The sequence below is a fragment of the Schistocerca gregaria genome, chromosome 5 (genome assembly GCF_023897955.1).
Source record: "Schistocerca gregaria isolate iqSchGreg1 chromosome 5, iqSchGreg1.2, whole genome shotgun sequence".
Lineage (NCBI taxonomy): Eukaryota > Metazoa > Arthropoda > Insecta > Orthoptera > Acrididae > Schistocerca > Schistocerca gregaria.
The window spans coordinates 615294616-615310290 of NC_064924.1; the positions used below are offsets into that span (position 1 = coordinate 615294616).

General features: G+C 41.9%; 1 protein-coding gene across 4 annotated transcripts in view; it reads right to left on the reverse strand.

The window, feature by feature from the left end:
- Positions 1-15675, reverse strand: part of LOC126272138 (lachesin-like) — a 1905511-nt gene that overhangs the window by 829625 nt on the left and 1060211 nt on the right. The gene's annotated exons all lie outside the window — the stretch shown is intronic.

Consider the following 15675-nt stretch of genomic DNA (forward strand, 5'->3'; position numbering starts at 1 on the left):
AAACATACAAGTCCAAGTTACAGTAAAGGGTGACATAGCAGTCGCAAAATACAATGTCCCTGCCTCTGGCTGCAACCCAGGCTTGCATTCTGTCATGCAAACGATCATAATAGTACGGAATGTCCCAAGCATTTTCCGCTTCTTCTTGTAATTCGGCAATCATTCTTGCAGGCCCTGGAGAGCCAGTAAACTCCTGTTTCATCATAGTTCATAGTCTTCAATTAGCGCGATATGTGGTGACCTTTCTGGCCAGGTAAGTCTTGTACGTCAGGATCAGCTGTATATGGACCGTGAGAGTCTTGCTGAAAAGCACGCCATCTTCCTTTCAAAATATGGCAGTACCACGAGGTTAAAAACCTGCGACATATCATGCATCATGCACGCCTGCAAGAGCCATTGCCCGGTCTCAGAAAAAGGAGGAAGTTAACTTGTGACATTATTCACTATTATGATCGTTTGCATGCTAGAACACACGCCTGCGTTGCTGCCAGAGGCAAGGACATTGTCTATTTTGGAACTATGAGGTCACCTTTAAAAATGATATGTACGTTTCCTTTGAGGTTAATTTGTTATAATATACTCCTACTGTGATGAATTACCTGTTACCTCACTTGTAAATACAATGACCGTGTCTTTGACGTCGAGAGCACTGGTTACATTACCCTGTAGAAACTTCAAAGAGGTACGTCCATCACTGGCAGGGCGTGAGAACCTATCCACACCCCTGAAGACAACAGAGGGCCATTCTACACTATGGCCAACTCCTTCACGGTACCAGAATAGTCATACCTGGTGGCCAGAGGAACCCGTGATCTTAATCCAGCTGCAGGCAAACGGTTCCCAAAAGTGACTGAGCGAGTGAAACTTCTGCTCATAACTGCTCGCTCAACAAGTTCATTTTTAAACTCGTCTGTTCTACGTGGACGTCCAGAACCTGACCTACAGGTTTGGGAATGTTCCACAGACCACCGATAGGAGCAGCGAAACATAGAAACATAACCAGTACGTGGTGCCCAATATATGTAGCAACCCATAGATAAATCTCTCCACCTTCTGACATGCCAACAATACGATCGCGTTGAAAAGGCTAAAACTCCAAAGGGCAGTACACAGTCGTCGGTGGAGCATGGTTGTACCCTAGAATCAATGTTGCAATCACTGTTCACTTCTCATCTCAGCAGAGAAACTGCCGGCAGAGTCACAACAGAGGGTACACAGATAGGCCTCCTGACATCCATATCATCGGCGATGATCGTCACAGATTAATGATTAACATTACAACTCCTCAGTATGGACACATTATATTCTGGTGCCATTGAACAAATTCCTTGCTGGTGTTGCTTTCCATATATATATATATATATATATATATATATATATATATAACCGAAGACTTGATCGATGTGGAGGAGATACTGACACTACGCTTTTTGTACCATATTACGCACTACATATCATGCAGCAAGTCACTGAGATAAGCCATTCATACTAAAAGAAAATGTTGTGTTGCTGTGAGCATGGAAGTAAGGCGCGATGATGATGGTACTTAAATTGTAAATTCCTTTACAGTAACTTCTTTCATCCAGCGCAAGAACAAAACACACTGTCGGTAAGGTAATGAGAATGCACAAATGAAGCACAAGCAACTATGCATTTGAGCAAATGAAACGCACGATTACGAGACAATAAAACTAATTGTTTCTTGCTTAATGTCATGAGAGTAGCAAAATCACAGGTCTCATGAGTCTCCCTATCTCCCTACAGGAAGGAAAACACAAACGGTGAAAGATACTGACTGGTGAAAGAATCATTTTGATAAGTTTAAAGATATGGTGCTTCATTGTAAGTCAGTGGTACCACGGGTTAAAACTTTGGTACTCAACTGTGCACTAATGTTCTGTGCAGAGAGCACGGGTAGGAAAACGATCAGACCTTTTCTGCAAAATGAGGAGCTTTGGAGGCTCATCATTACCGCCCCACACTTCCACCAATGGCGCCGTTCATCCAGACCGATCCCGCACCAACCGACAGGATCGTTAGCCGGCCCGGATCTTGGGAAGCGCTATTAATACGCACACCCTTGGGGCTAAAGTGGATTTTCGGAAGAGCGGCCGCACAACAGGTTGCTGGCGCCAGCTGGTGCTAATCCAATAGACCGCAGGTAATTTGCGTAATTTCCTCTTCAGAGGCCGCCGCAACTTCCGGTGGGGCCGACCTGCTGTCCGCTATTAAAAGCACGTGCGTGCATGCGTGCGCGAATATGAGGAATCCACTCACGCAACTCGCTCGTTCCTCAAACGTCCGTATCACCCGTTGAGATAACTCACCTGCAGGTTTCCCAGATATTGTAAAACTGTACGAGTAGTATTGGACAAGTATTTTAATGCCAAGGTTTGCAAGAAAAAAAGTAAAAGATTTTTCTCTTGCTCTGTAGCTATGCTTCTCGTAACAATGAATGCTGCCAATATATTAGGGTTGTTAAATTAAAGCAGAGTAAACATTTATCAGATCGTACAGCTTCCAGCAACCAACATGTTCTTTAATCACCGTGCTGTCCCATTTAATCGGTCCATTCATAAGTAAATACATTGTAATATATCATATAACAGTCTTCTTACATCTCTCCAGCAGTCAATTTTTTTTATATTTGACTACTTCAAGATTCCATTTCTGAAGTACTTTTGTGAAAAGCGTAAGCATACTCCAGCAACGCCTCAATAGATGAATCTGCTTCATCCGTGTAATGGGATGATGATCAATCTGGAAGTAACCATTCCCAGTCTTAGAGGTGGAAAACATTTTCTTTGCTGCTATGTGCTCAGTAGTAAGATGCGATTCTACAACAACATTAACTTCTTTCTGACACTATCACAATATTCAGAATTCAACTAGAAACTTTACCACTGCGATTTATGAAATGAAGCCATGACATCATGTTCATGACACAGAATACAATTCGATCGCAGATCGCAACCGATTTCACATTTCTCAATATTTTTGATATTCCGTTTCCAGTAATACAATAGGACTGTAACACGAAGACTATAATTTCAGGAGACAATCCTGAAACATAGAAGAAAGAAAAAGTGTCAAATGGGCATGATTACCGAAACACATTATTTAGGTGTCAGAATTCATTTTCTGTATCACTTCACGGTACATTTATCATGTCAAATACACAATAACAGAGCGTACCATCGTACCGTACGAAACTCTTTTTGAGAAATGTTCAGAACGATCTCTTGGTTACAACTGATATTTTGTAATTCTAACGCTCACTGCCTGACTTAAGAGCCGCACTTCACTTAGCCATTCGTAGTATCAACTATCTATCTGATCAATAACTGTAAACTCAGCAAGCATGGAACTGTTCAGTATTGGGTATCAGAGACTTGGGATCCTGTACGGTGCATTACAAGTGTAGAAAAAAATGTACAACACGATGAACAAAGACGATCATTTCAAACACATACATTATCTGATTTAAAGTTTTGTGGGCATTTATATGTCGTGTTGTGGAGGAACAAGCACTGTATCACTTGAGAGGTACAGAGGTGGGCGTGTGTGCCGGGACGTACCCTAGTTCACTGTTACTATCGCCACGTCATCACAAAGCGCCTGTGCTTAGCATACAGACTATTGCGACATAATATAAGGATGACATTAGAAGTTACAATAGCATTTTCAAATTTTGTCAGCATATACTCATGTATAGTAATGTAAAAACTATTAAATCTCAGGACCATTTGATGAATATATTTCACTAAACACATTGTTTTAATGAAAAAACAAGTGACGCTAAATAATAAAGCTAGAAAGCCAAAAAATGGTCTGAATGTGTATATGTACGTCGTAATCAATTGCTACAAGTCAGAACTTGATCGGAACAATATTTTGGTCAAAAGCGGTGGTTTTACGAAAAACTGAAGTGCTAAATAGTAGAATAGAGGCACGAAAATTCCTATGAAGTTTCGGTTTGATATCACAACATTAACTATGTGACCCCATTGAGCTCTCTCTAGTAGTTTGGAAGTAATTTACTAAAAAGTAAATTTAGAACGAAAACTTCCTTATTTGTAATAGATTAAGTAATATTAATATTAATGATAGAATATTTTTATTATAGCATTTCATTACATCCATTAAATAATAAATATGTAACATGTTTAAAGATTTTGAAGTAAATATCAATCAATACAGGGACTCTTAAAGAAGTAGTTCAGAGGTCATGTTCTACTGTCGCTTCCGTCCTCAAAATTCTAGCTAGCAAAGTTTAAATGCAGCGGAGCTAAAACAATTTCTGTGATTAGAGCCAACTCAATTCCATTCATATAAAAATTACTAAGACTCTAAATTGATACACAACAGTGTTAAAAATGGTTCAAATGGCTCTGAGCACTATAGGACTTAAAATCTGTGGTCATCAGTCCCCTAGAACTTATAACTACTTAAACCTAGCTAACCTAAGGACATCACGCACATCCATGCTCGAGGCAGGATTCGAACCTGGGACCGTAGCGATCACGCGGTTCCAGACTTAAGCTCCTAGAACCGCATTGCCACATCGGCCGGCCACAACAGTGTTATAAAATAATATGTGCCCGAGAAAGCGGCCATTTAGTTGCTGCTATCTAGGCATAGAGCGGATGACAGCAGATGTTGCGTTCGGCCGTACGCTGCTCCCATATATAAATACCGTCTGAGAGGCAGTGACAGACTCACATCCAACCCAACTATCAATCGGTTCGCATCAGTCAAACGCTGGCTTATGCACTGCCTCGGATAACGTCACACCCAGGCTGCTACTAAACGCACGTTTTCGGTACAAATAGATGGTGAACTTGCGAGGACTGTACACCCTCCTGGAACGCTTAGATTTCACGAAGTAACTGTTACTACACCGCCCGTAATGTTAACAAAACGGCGTGGAAAGTCATGAGACCACTTTCCAATTTTGAGGGGAGCAATTAGCTTTTATGTCTAGAAGCCAGGGCGAAAAACCATTTTAAATGTAACTTACTGGAGAGGTCGGCTCTGAACTGCTGAAGGGTTTGTTTGTGATAATAACGTTATTATATTTATTATTATCAGGAATATCACTATGTTTGTGCATGGGAAATTTTGCTGAATATATGAATCAGTTCGAACGCAAAAATTTTGTTTGTAATCACAGTTTCTGATCCCACTGAGTAAATAGCGAATAAAAACGTTTCTTTCAGTGATTACAAGAACAATGCAGACTTGCAGACTATAAATTATGATCAGTATGCTCTCCATCGCTTTCTGGATAACCGCAAAACCATTTTCTGTCTCTTGTAAAAGATGGCGAAGCATTATTTTCTTATTATACACTCGTCCTCCCACAGTGTGTCCAGCATTCGCCTTTATGGTGACTACGCCTCTAGTATGGACACTCTCAATGAAATGCCTGAACGTCCATGGAGGAACCGCAGCCCACTCATCCTCAAGGACCGAGAACTGAGAATGCACTGATGCTGGATGATGGGGTCCAGAGCGAACTCGACGTCCTAGCTCTCCGCAGAGGTTTTCCATCGGGATTAGGTCGGGGCTTTTGGCGAGCCACTCCATTTCAGGAATTTTAACTGTCCAAAAACAATTCCTTCATAGAGGCTGTCTTTTGACAGGATTGTTAAGCTGATAGAAACATTTGTCGCCTCCGAAATGTACCTCTACTGTATGCGTTACACATACACAGTGCTGTAAAATAAGTGCAGTAGGATATGAAAATATGATTTTCTTATGCGAAATATGGGGATCACGCCCTAACCAGCTAAATCATCCGCATACCTTAACTCCACCACCTCATTACCTCACTGATGGTGCAACAAACAGTGCCAGGAAACATTACCCATGCATTAAGAATCATATCCCATCTTCTTTAATGTCCACGGGACATTGTAGCGAAATAGAGGAAGATCTGCAGCGGATAGGCACTTGGTGCACGGAGTGGCAACTGACCCTTAACATAGACAAATGTAATGTATTGCGAATATATAGAAAGAAGGATCCTTTATTCTATGATTATATGATAGCGGAACACACACCGGTAGCAGTTACTTCTGTAAAATATCTGGGAGTATGCGTGCGGAACGATGTCAAGTGGAATGACCTTATAAAATTAATTGTTGGTAAGGTGGGTACCAGGCTGAGATTCATTGGGAGAGTCCTTAGAAAATGTGGTCCATCAACAAAGGAGGTGGCTAACAAGACACTAGTTCGACCTATACTTGAGTATTGCTCATCAGTGTGGGATCCGTACCAGGTCAGGTTGACGGAGGAGATAGAGAAGATCCAAAGAAGAGCGGCGCGTTTCGTCACAGGGTTATTTCGTAACCGTGATAGCGTTACGGAGATGTTTAGCAAACTCAAGGGGCAGACTCTGCAAAAGAGGCGCTCTGCATCGCGGTGTAGCTTGCTCGGCAGGTTTCGAGAGGGTGCGTTTCTGGATGAGGTATCGAATATATTGCTTCCCCCTACTTATATCTCCCGAGGAGATCACGAACGTAAAATTAGAGAGATTCGAGTGCGCACGGAGGCTTTGAGACAGTCGTTCTTCCCGCGAACCATACGCGACTGGAACAGAAAAGGCAGGTAATGACAGTGGCACGTAAAGTGCCCTCCACCACACACCGTTGGGTAGCTTGCGGAGTATAAATGTAGATGTAGATGTAGAATAATGTATCCCAGGGACTTCAGTGTAATAATTGCCATTGAATAAAAGCGTCATTTCTATTTGTCACGTTGCGTTTTCCTTGAAGTTACCTTCTGTCTTCTGTACTTTAATGTAGACGTTCTTTCTATTTATGGTCCACATGTTATCGGGATACGTTATCGGACAGTGACCAATCTTGCGGAAGTTTCTTCCTTCTTTGACTTTTGCTCACCTGTGTAGTTTACATGAGAAGCCACTAAGATCTCCTGACAGACCAATTCTCTTGTTGCTGCTGCTCTACTGACAACACAATACCGCTCCTCTTATACTGTCTGCTCCGGCTCAAGCGACGTCTAGTGATCAATTCCGCATTACTCAGTGGTGTACAGATACCTTTGATCGGATAGTGTTTTATCTTATAGTAATGTTTATTCTTTAGTAATGTTTCCAGAGAGATTTCCAGACAGAATGTGGCTTCACAGGAGGCCGTCAGAAGTGAATGATCGTCATCTTACTGGGAAGCTTACGTCTGCTACTTGCGACTGTGGAAGCTATGAAACAAAGAGGGGTCCGCAACTAGGGGAGCCAATCGTAAATGTAGTTGACTTCGACCATAACGTCATCTGACAGGCAAATGCAGCAAGTAGTGTTGACCACATAACTTCTGAGTGTTTCATAACTTTCAGTATCGGTGCAATTTAATAAGTGAACAGGGATTTAAAAAGCGGGTACCCCTTTGTGAATAGTGTATTAAGCAATGACTCAACACTTGTTTTAATGCAAATGTGTTTTAGAGACTGTCGCGTCATTTCTACGTGTTCAGATTGTAAATTTTCACAGTCATAACATACAGGTTGAGGTAAATCCTCTCTCAACTCATTAACAAAGATTTTTTGTCAATATTTCGACTGTAATTGTTGGCGATTGTTTGCTACGGCCTCTTATTCTTTCACCAGGGTAAAACATGCGAACTTACAATGCTCACTGAAAGAATAGTCTTGCTGATCTGTTAGAAAACCTGCCTTTTTCGTTGCAATGGAACACGTACATCATGCACAATGACGATGCTCCTTATTTCATTGCACGTAGTCTCAAAAATAACAAATTCCGTAAATGAGGAATGGGAGAAGATGGATCATACTCCTAACCTCCTCGCTCTCCGAACCTAAACGCGCTAGACTTCTATTTGTGTGGCTCTAGAAAACCGCGTTCTATCGAAACCCCACACAATCGATAGAGAGTCTATGTGCCACAGTGTGGAAGACTCAGAAACAATGCACAATACTTCACAGACCGATCACAGCATCAGGATTCACTATGACGGCGGATGCTGTGCTTGTAAAAGCTACAACAGGACGTTCTGAACTTTTTATGAAAGAAGTAGTTTCGTCAGATCCTCTGATACGTTCAGTTCCTTGATGTTTCCCATGATTAGTGTACTGTGAGTAATTGCAGAAATTAGGTTCTAAGACAGAAATAAAGACATTACGTAGCCACGTCCATAAGTTTTCATCTCTTTATGTGTGAAATTTGAGTCTTCATAACGTAGGCGTGCTGTTTGGTTGCGCTCGATTTTTTCGTTATTTAGACGTGATACCTGTTTATAAAACAAGAAGTACACTTTACATTAAGCCGCACGCAGTCATGTGGCACACGTGGTTACATCGACCTGCGTTTTACTGGAAGAAAATGCGACGTGCTCACAAATTTCTACCTCTGTAGCGCCATCGAAGGTCACATTCAGGAAACGCTGCAGTATGTCTACTCAAGTGTAGATACTGACGGGCTAAGGGAGTGGGTGCAAGGGAAGTGATCACGAAAGTTTTAACGGCGTTTATATACGTCTTTAGGGTTTACCTTTTGTACTGTTATGATAGTGTTACGGCCATTTTGCATGGATGAGTTTATAAACGTATTCGGTATTATGAGGTCTGTTGTGTGAAGAAAAAAGCGCACTAAATTAAGCTTTTCATTGTGTCTGATTGAGCTACAGTTAGCTTTGACTATTACAAGAGCCATATTTTATATTTCTTCCAGTAATAGGGTACCCAAGACTTAAGTTAAGAAGGGCAACTCAAGTCATTTTCCGTTTGAACGATGAAATAGTGTAAAAGAAGCCTGTATAATGTTGCTGTCTCAATAACCAGTTGAGTCGTCCTGGTTGTTATTGACCGTTTGAAAGAATTCTGTGGGGTTTAATAACTGAGCTGGCCTTGTGGTAGTAATTTTGGGGATTCAACGATGTAATTAGTTTAAAAGCTATGCAATGGATGCAATACATGACTATAGTTTAGTGAAAATAGGGTATTTCTTTTACGTACAACCAGTGCAAAGTACTTGTTTGTGTTACCTGTATCAAGCGAAAATACATAAATGATACGTGCACTCGCATTTGTCTGTGGTAATAATGGCCATACTGGCTTACATACAAGCCCCAAAACTTGAAACCTTCGTATACTATTGCTTGTTTCCACAGACCTCAGCTCAATTCCACTCCAGACCCACAAGAACGTTCGCACAGCACATTGTAACGGCTCACTGAAGTTACTTTAACAAAGCTGAAAGTCTCCAAAAGATAAACATCGTTTTACTGCAGCAGCGGGCTATAGAGCAGAGAGGATTGCACGATAAATTAAAGTCCTTTTTCGGGACACCCAGTGCCTACATAAGCATTTAAGTTGGTCTCCGTTAACAGATAAAGAGGAGATGCTACTAAGATTCCTGGAAAATTTTTCATGAGCTCTAGATTGATTTACGCATCTACATGTATTTCAAAATGAACTCTGTCTTATAAAAACTGCTGGTGCTCACAGCAACCACCAAAGGGAATCATGAGCCCACTGACCAAATCCTGAGTATAAACAACAACCAAAAATCAGTCTTTAGTAGGAAAATTCCAAAGAAAACATTACGAAAACCTACATCAGCAACAGGTCTCTGGCCGGCCACAGTGGCCGAGAGGTTCTAGGCGCTTCAATCTGGAACCACAGGACCGCTACGGTCGCAGGTTAGAATCCTGCCTCGGGCATGGATGTGTGTCATGTCCTTAGGTTAGTTAGGTTTAAGTAGCTCTACGTTCTAGGGGCCTGATGACCTCAGATGTTAAGTCCCATAGTGCTCAGAGCCATTTGAGCCAACAGGTCTCTAATAATAGTCCCTACAAAGTGTGTTGGGTGGTATACGAATTGGAAAAAACGAAGGAAAATTATGGTTTAACGTCTCGTCGACAACGAATTCATTACAGAGGGAACTCGGATTGTTTCAAGGAAGGGGAAAGGAATCGGCCACTCCCTGTCAAAGGAAAAATCTCAGCATTTGCTTGCAACGACTTAAAGGAATAAAAGAAAAGCTAAATATGGATGTCTAGACGCGGATACGAACCATTTTCCTCCGGAATGAGTCCAATGCGCTAGCTACTGCATCTTCCAGATTGTTTGGTGTACAAAAGGAAACAATACAAACGATCTCCCAGCACAGAATTCTGGTCAAAAGTCTAGACGTTATCCTCGCAAAATATCGTTCGTGAGAGATAATTAACACTCATTTCAGTTTGAAAGATGCAGGTTAGTCTAAACAGAGGTGTTGATAGGAAAATATTGAAAAAACTTCAAAACAGTTGACAGAATTTACAAATGCCTATCTGATACAATACCGCGATCGTTACGACATAATTCATAAAGAGAAATCGCCCAAAACTGTTGGAATAAATAATCCAGTTAGGAATGACAAATTTTTAAGTTCTCCAGTGTATTTCACGCCCAAAGCATGATTACATCGCAGCAGGGAAAACCACAAATGAGGCAATCTAGATTCTGTATCCTTATTCCTTAGGGCACCAGAACAGAGCTCTGTTGTGAAACTTCCTATCAGATTAAAACTGTGTGCCGGACCGAGACTCGAATTCGGGAACTTTGTCATTCGGGGGAAAGTGCTCTACCAACTGAGGTACCCAAGCACGATTCAACCCCTGTCCTCACAGCTTCACTTCTGGCAGTATCTCTTCTCCTTCCTTCCAAACCCTACAGAAGCTCTCCTGCGAACGAGATACTGGCAGACGTACAGGTGTGAGGACGGGGCGTGAGTCGTACTTGGGTAGCTCAGTTGGTAGAGCACTTACCCGCGAAAGGCAAAGGTCCCGAGTTCGAGTCGCGGTCCGGCACACAGTTTTAATCTGCCAGGAAGTTTCATATCAGCGCACACTCTGCTGCAGAGTCAAAATTTCATTCTAGGAATATTTCCACATTTCTCCATTCATTGAGAGAACTATCTTACACGTAAACAGTGGTTATTTCAATACTTCTTGGCCACTGACACGAAATACAAGGATGGAGAGATGATGGTCAGATCATGGAGAAAGTGTCATCACTTCTGTCTCTAAGCTGGTCGTAGGTTGTGTTCCAAAAATGAACAGCATAGAGACGGAAGTGATGACACTTTCTGCAGGAACTGAGCATCAATTTGGAGGACAATGCTCAACCACGCACGGGGCAAGCTGTTATTGATTTGTTTGTCTGATGGGGCTGCTAAGTGCTATACCACCTACTGCACTCCCCTGACATAAGCCCTCGTAAGTTCAGCTCGATTTCTAAACTGAAGGAAACAATTCACGGCTTTCGCTTCATAACTACTACAAGTTTGTCGGGCAATAGACCGCACTGCTCGAACTGTCCACACAACTGACACTGCTAAGAGTATCCTTCGAATTCCACGTCGCTGGAAACGGGCTATACACAATGACGGTGACTACTTTGCAGGTCAGCAAAACTTTGAAACACATATCTATTTTGTACGAGCTGTAAATAAATAGTTGCCACTACTAAAGTTCCAACCCTCGTACTTATGACTGATAGGACAGCCTGCGTAACGTTGCTGGCGCGCCGTGGACGGTGCGCGGGTTGCCTCTGTAGCAGGCGCCGGCGTGTCGCGGCGCCTCGAGTTGTGCGGGCTGCAGGGTGCGGTGGGGCGTATCGGCCATCAATCTGAGTGGCAGTCAGAAGAGAGCGGTGGTTTTTACCGGCGCCGCCCAGTCACGGCTCGTTGGCGCGCTAACCGATCTGATGGCCTGTCGTTCCACCGCAGAAAGACGGCGAGGGAAAACCTCCAAACGATTCCTGTTCCCTCGTAACGGCTTCACGCGGCGTTCAGGAATCTGATACAGAACCCCTTAAGTGATAGTACATGCCAGACAAGGCGGATTTAGTGGAGCAATAAGGAAACTAAAGAACCGTTAACACGAACCATTCTGTTTCTCTCACAACTTCTTTAGTGAAGTAGTTCAGTCTATAGGTAATGATCTCAGTTTTGTAAATAATGTGAGGGTCACATTCGTAGCCCATCATCATATGAATGTGTCACAAATGGAACGGAATAGCAATATCCTTAAGAATTACATTTTCTGAGTGGCTTGATAACGAACTGAAATCAAGCGTACCATCTAAAGATGGAGCTAAATGTAACAAATGATTCGTAATTCATAAATATAAAAATTAATAACTTGTTGTGAACTTTCGCGTTGTTTTAAAAAATTAAAAATGTACTAATTGAAAGAGCTCCTTACAAAAATTGTCATAATAGACTTTCGTATCCCACTGTCATAGCCGTAGTACATTATAAGAAGAAACGAGAGCCAAACAAAATGTGTGTGTGAATTCGTAAGAGACCAAACTGCTGGGGTCATAGGTCCCTAGAGTTACACACTACTTAAACTACTTATGTTAAGAACATCACACATACACCCATGCCCAAGAGAGGACTCGAAACTCTGTAGGGGATATCTGTGCAATCCGTGACATTGCGCCTCTAACAGCGCGGTCACTCGGTGCGGTGAGTACCTAACACATTTTATGTACTCGACAGAGTGACTGGCTGTGAGCAAATTTAATGGATGCAAAAAGAGAACAGAAGTTTGTATTTTGCATTCTTCTGCAAAGAACTTAGGGTCATTCTAGACCATCAAGTAGACTGCACTGTTCATGCAACTGCAGTCTGTAAGAAGGCGCCATTGTTACCGCATTCACTACAGAAATATAAAAAAAGTATTTCCTTTCGAGCTTGAAAAGAAGTTCATAGAGCCACTAACACTTCCCATACAACGCTATAATGATGATGCTCTCCAAACACTTTCGTATGAAGGCTCAGACAGGTTAGAACTACCGATGACTGCTTCTGTGGGATACTTCTGTGACGAACGCTATTTTGACCATCACTACTGCCTACGAAAAAGTATCTCGGCTGCATGCCGATAAGCGTAGAAACTGCTACACCCTGTGTTTCATCCTTACTGTCTTCTCAATCATTGCACTCGCTACTACTTAACTTCAACTATTACATTACTATCCGAACTGCACGGCAGAACTACTCGTTCTCAACAAAGTAAAATCCTCTCTCTACCAACACATAGCACTGCCATCTCTCTTAAACATTTTCTGTATCAGGAGCCCGGCTTTCGAACAATCTTTATCAAAAAATCAGAGAAATGAAATACATTCCAAACTTCAAAAGACAGTTAATGGCCCACCTTCTATCACAAGAGCCATCCCTCTCGTGTACTAGCGTGCAGCTCACTCTCGTCAGTGTCCTTCCCCACAACTTGAACTTCCCACAATTTCGTAGAGTTCTTATTTAAATCCTGTTCTATCCTAACTGTCACTGACGCTGTGATCCTGTCTTCTCCGCTTTCTTTACACTTTACACTTCTCTAATACTAAATATGTACTAAATATGTATGCAACTGTGCTAATCTAATCTGTATCACACTTAATGCACGATACTATTATTATGACTGTTGATGTTAGTGACAACTATTATTTTCATTGTTATTATGATTGAAAATCATTATTACCGTTATTAATGCAAGTTATTATTATTATTGTTATAATTATTACGCTGAATGTTTTTGTAATATCTTTGGTACACTTTGTTCCTAGTCAAATGTAAAAGAGGGCCTTACAACCCTAATCTGGCCAGGTTAAATAAGCAATAAGTAAATAATAAATAAATGAAAATTCTCTATGTGTGTCCCTCTATCCACATGACACATGTCCTAGCGTTAGCCAAATTCGTTCCATACTTCATGTAGCAACACCATGCCAATGGTCATCACAGTGCCACTGATGCTTTCTCTGAGCTGTCCTACAGTTCTTGGCCATGGAGGTACGTAAAACAGTGTCCTTAATACACCCTCCAAGAAAAAGGTCACAAGACTTCAGGTGAAGCATCCTAGAGGCCGCATTATCGTCACCTCTACACCACCCTGTCCAGTGATGTGGAAGTTCGTCGCTTGGATACGACGAATACTTACACTTCGGGGAGGACGTGCTCCGTCTTATTGAGAGATGAAATTCTTGGAATCTGCAGTAGGTTGTGGGGAAAAATAACAACTACAACGCATCAAAATAATACGTACTTCTCACAGTCTTCTTACGCAGAAAAATGGACAGACAGCTCCGTTTGTGACACTTCACAGAAAGCGTCAACCTGCGGCTAATCTCGTTCATGAGATACAATTTCATGAGGATTTTCAATTCCTCACACTCTCGCACTGTCGCAGTTACCTTTCCCAGATAAATGGAAGGTTGGTTCGTAGCTGAACACCAGCTTGGAGGCGAAATGGTCATCCTGAAGTGCTTCCTGCATTTTGATGCAAAATTAAAGGCACCGGCCATAATCTTACGTTTTAATTGATGCAGGAGATTCAAACGCTGCGCTTTGAAATGTATCAACCGTAGAAAAATCTTCCACAAAATTTCCTGCTGTATTCGCAGTTTGTGGCATGTGCAGCCAACTGATTTTTTCGGACTTTGTGCGTAAATATGTCTCGCCCTCATCGCAGTGGCATCTGGTGCATTTGATCGCCTGACACTTTTCTGTTCATAAAGAAAATCAGCGTACCTAAGTTGTTGATACCAACGCACAATTACCTGTTTACACGGTGTTTTTTTCCAAAGATCCGTCTGACTGCACACTGCACTGTTGTAACAGGTAAACGTCAAACAACAACAAAAACTCTCTTCGCGCTTTGTCCCCCTTTAATCACGCCACTGCACTCGTTACACCAGTTGCTGGGCAGAATGCCAAATTGGTGATTTTACGGTTCTGCTAAGCATTTATCATACTAGTAATTCTAACATTTGGAGAAATAAAAATTTGAAAACGTATGGAACCTATGTCGTAGTCCTGTAGTTTAGAATTCTCAATCAATATGAGTGTGCCGAGACACGTCATTGGATATAGTGGTAAGTAGAAGGAATAACGAGTTCAAAAAATCAGGAAAGTGAAGTGAACACGAAAATTTTTAACATATCTGCCTGAAATACACCGGCTAGTTGGACTATTTTAAAAGACCATATCATACTCAGTAAAGAGAAAAATTATTCTCATTGTGAATGGCTCCAAGAGTTCGTAACTAACAGGACAGAGTGCACTGTCCTCGTCTGCGAGAGTTCTACAGAGACAAGGGTATCGTCAGAAACGCCCCAGGGAACACTAGTAGGACAGCTATTATTTTCTATATACTCGCATACAAATGATCTGCTGGACAGCATGGACAGGATTCTGTGGTTGATTGCTGATGATTCTGTAGCGCACGGGAAGGAGTCGTCGTTGGGTGACTATAGGAAGATACAAGACGATTTAGACAAAATGACTAGTTGGTATGATGAATGGCAGCTAGCTCTAAGTGTGGAAAAAGATGTAAGTTAATGCAGATGAGGAAGAAGAACAAACCTATAACGTCCGAGTACAACATTAGAAGTGAGCCGATTGAAACAGTCACGTCGGTTAAATACGTAGGCTTATCGTTGCAGAGTAGTATGAATGGAATGAGCATATAAGGGTTGTAGTAGAAAAGGCGACGGTTGACTCCGGTTTATTGGGAGAATTTTGTGAAAGAGTGGTTGTTCTGCAAAGGTAACGCCAAATAGAACACTAGTGCGACCAAATGTTGACTACTGTTCGAGTGTTTGGGATCGTCACCAGATCGGGCTACTGGAAGACATCGAAGA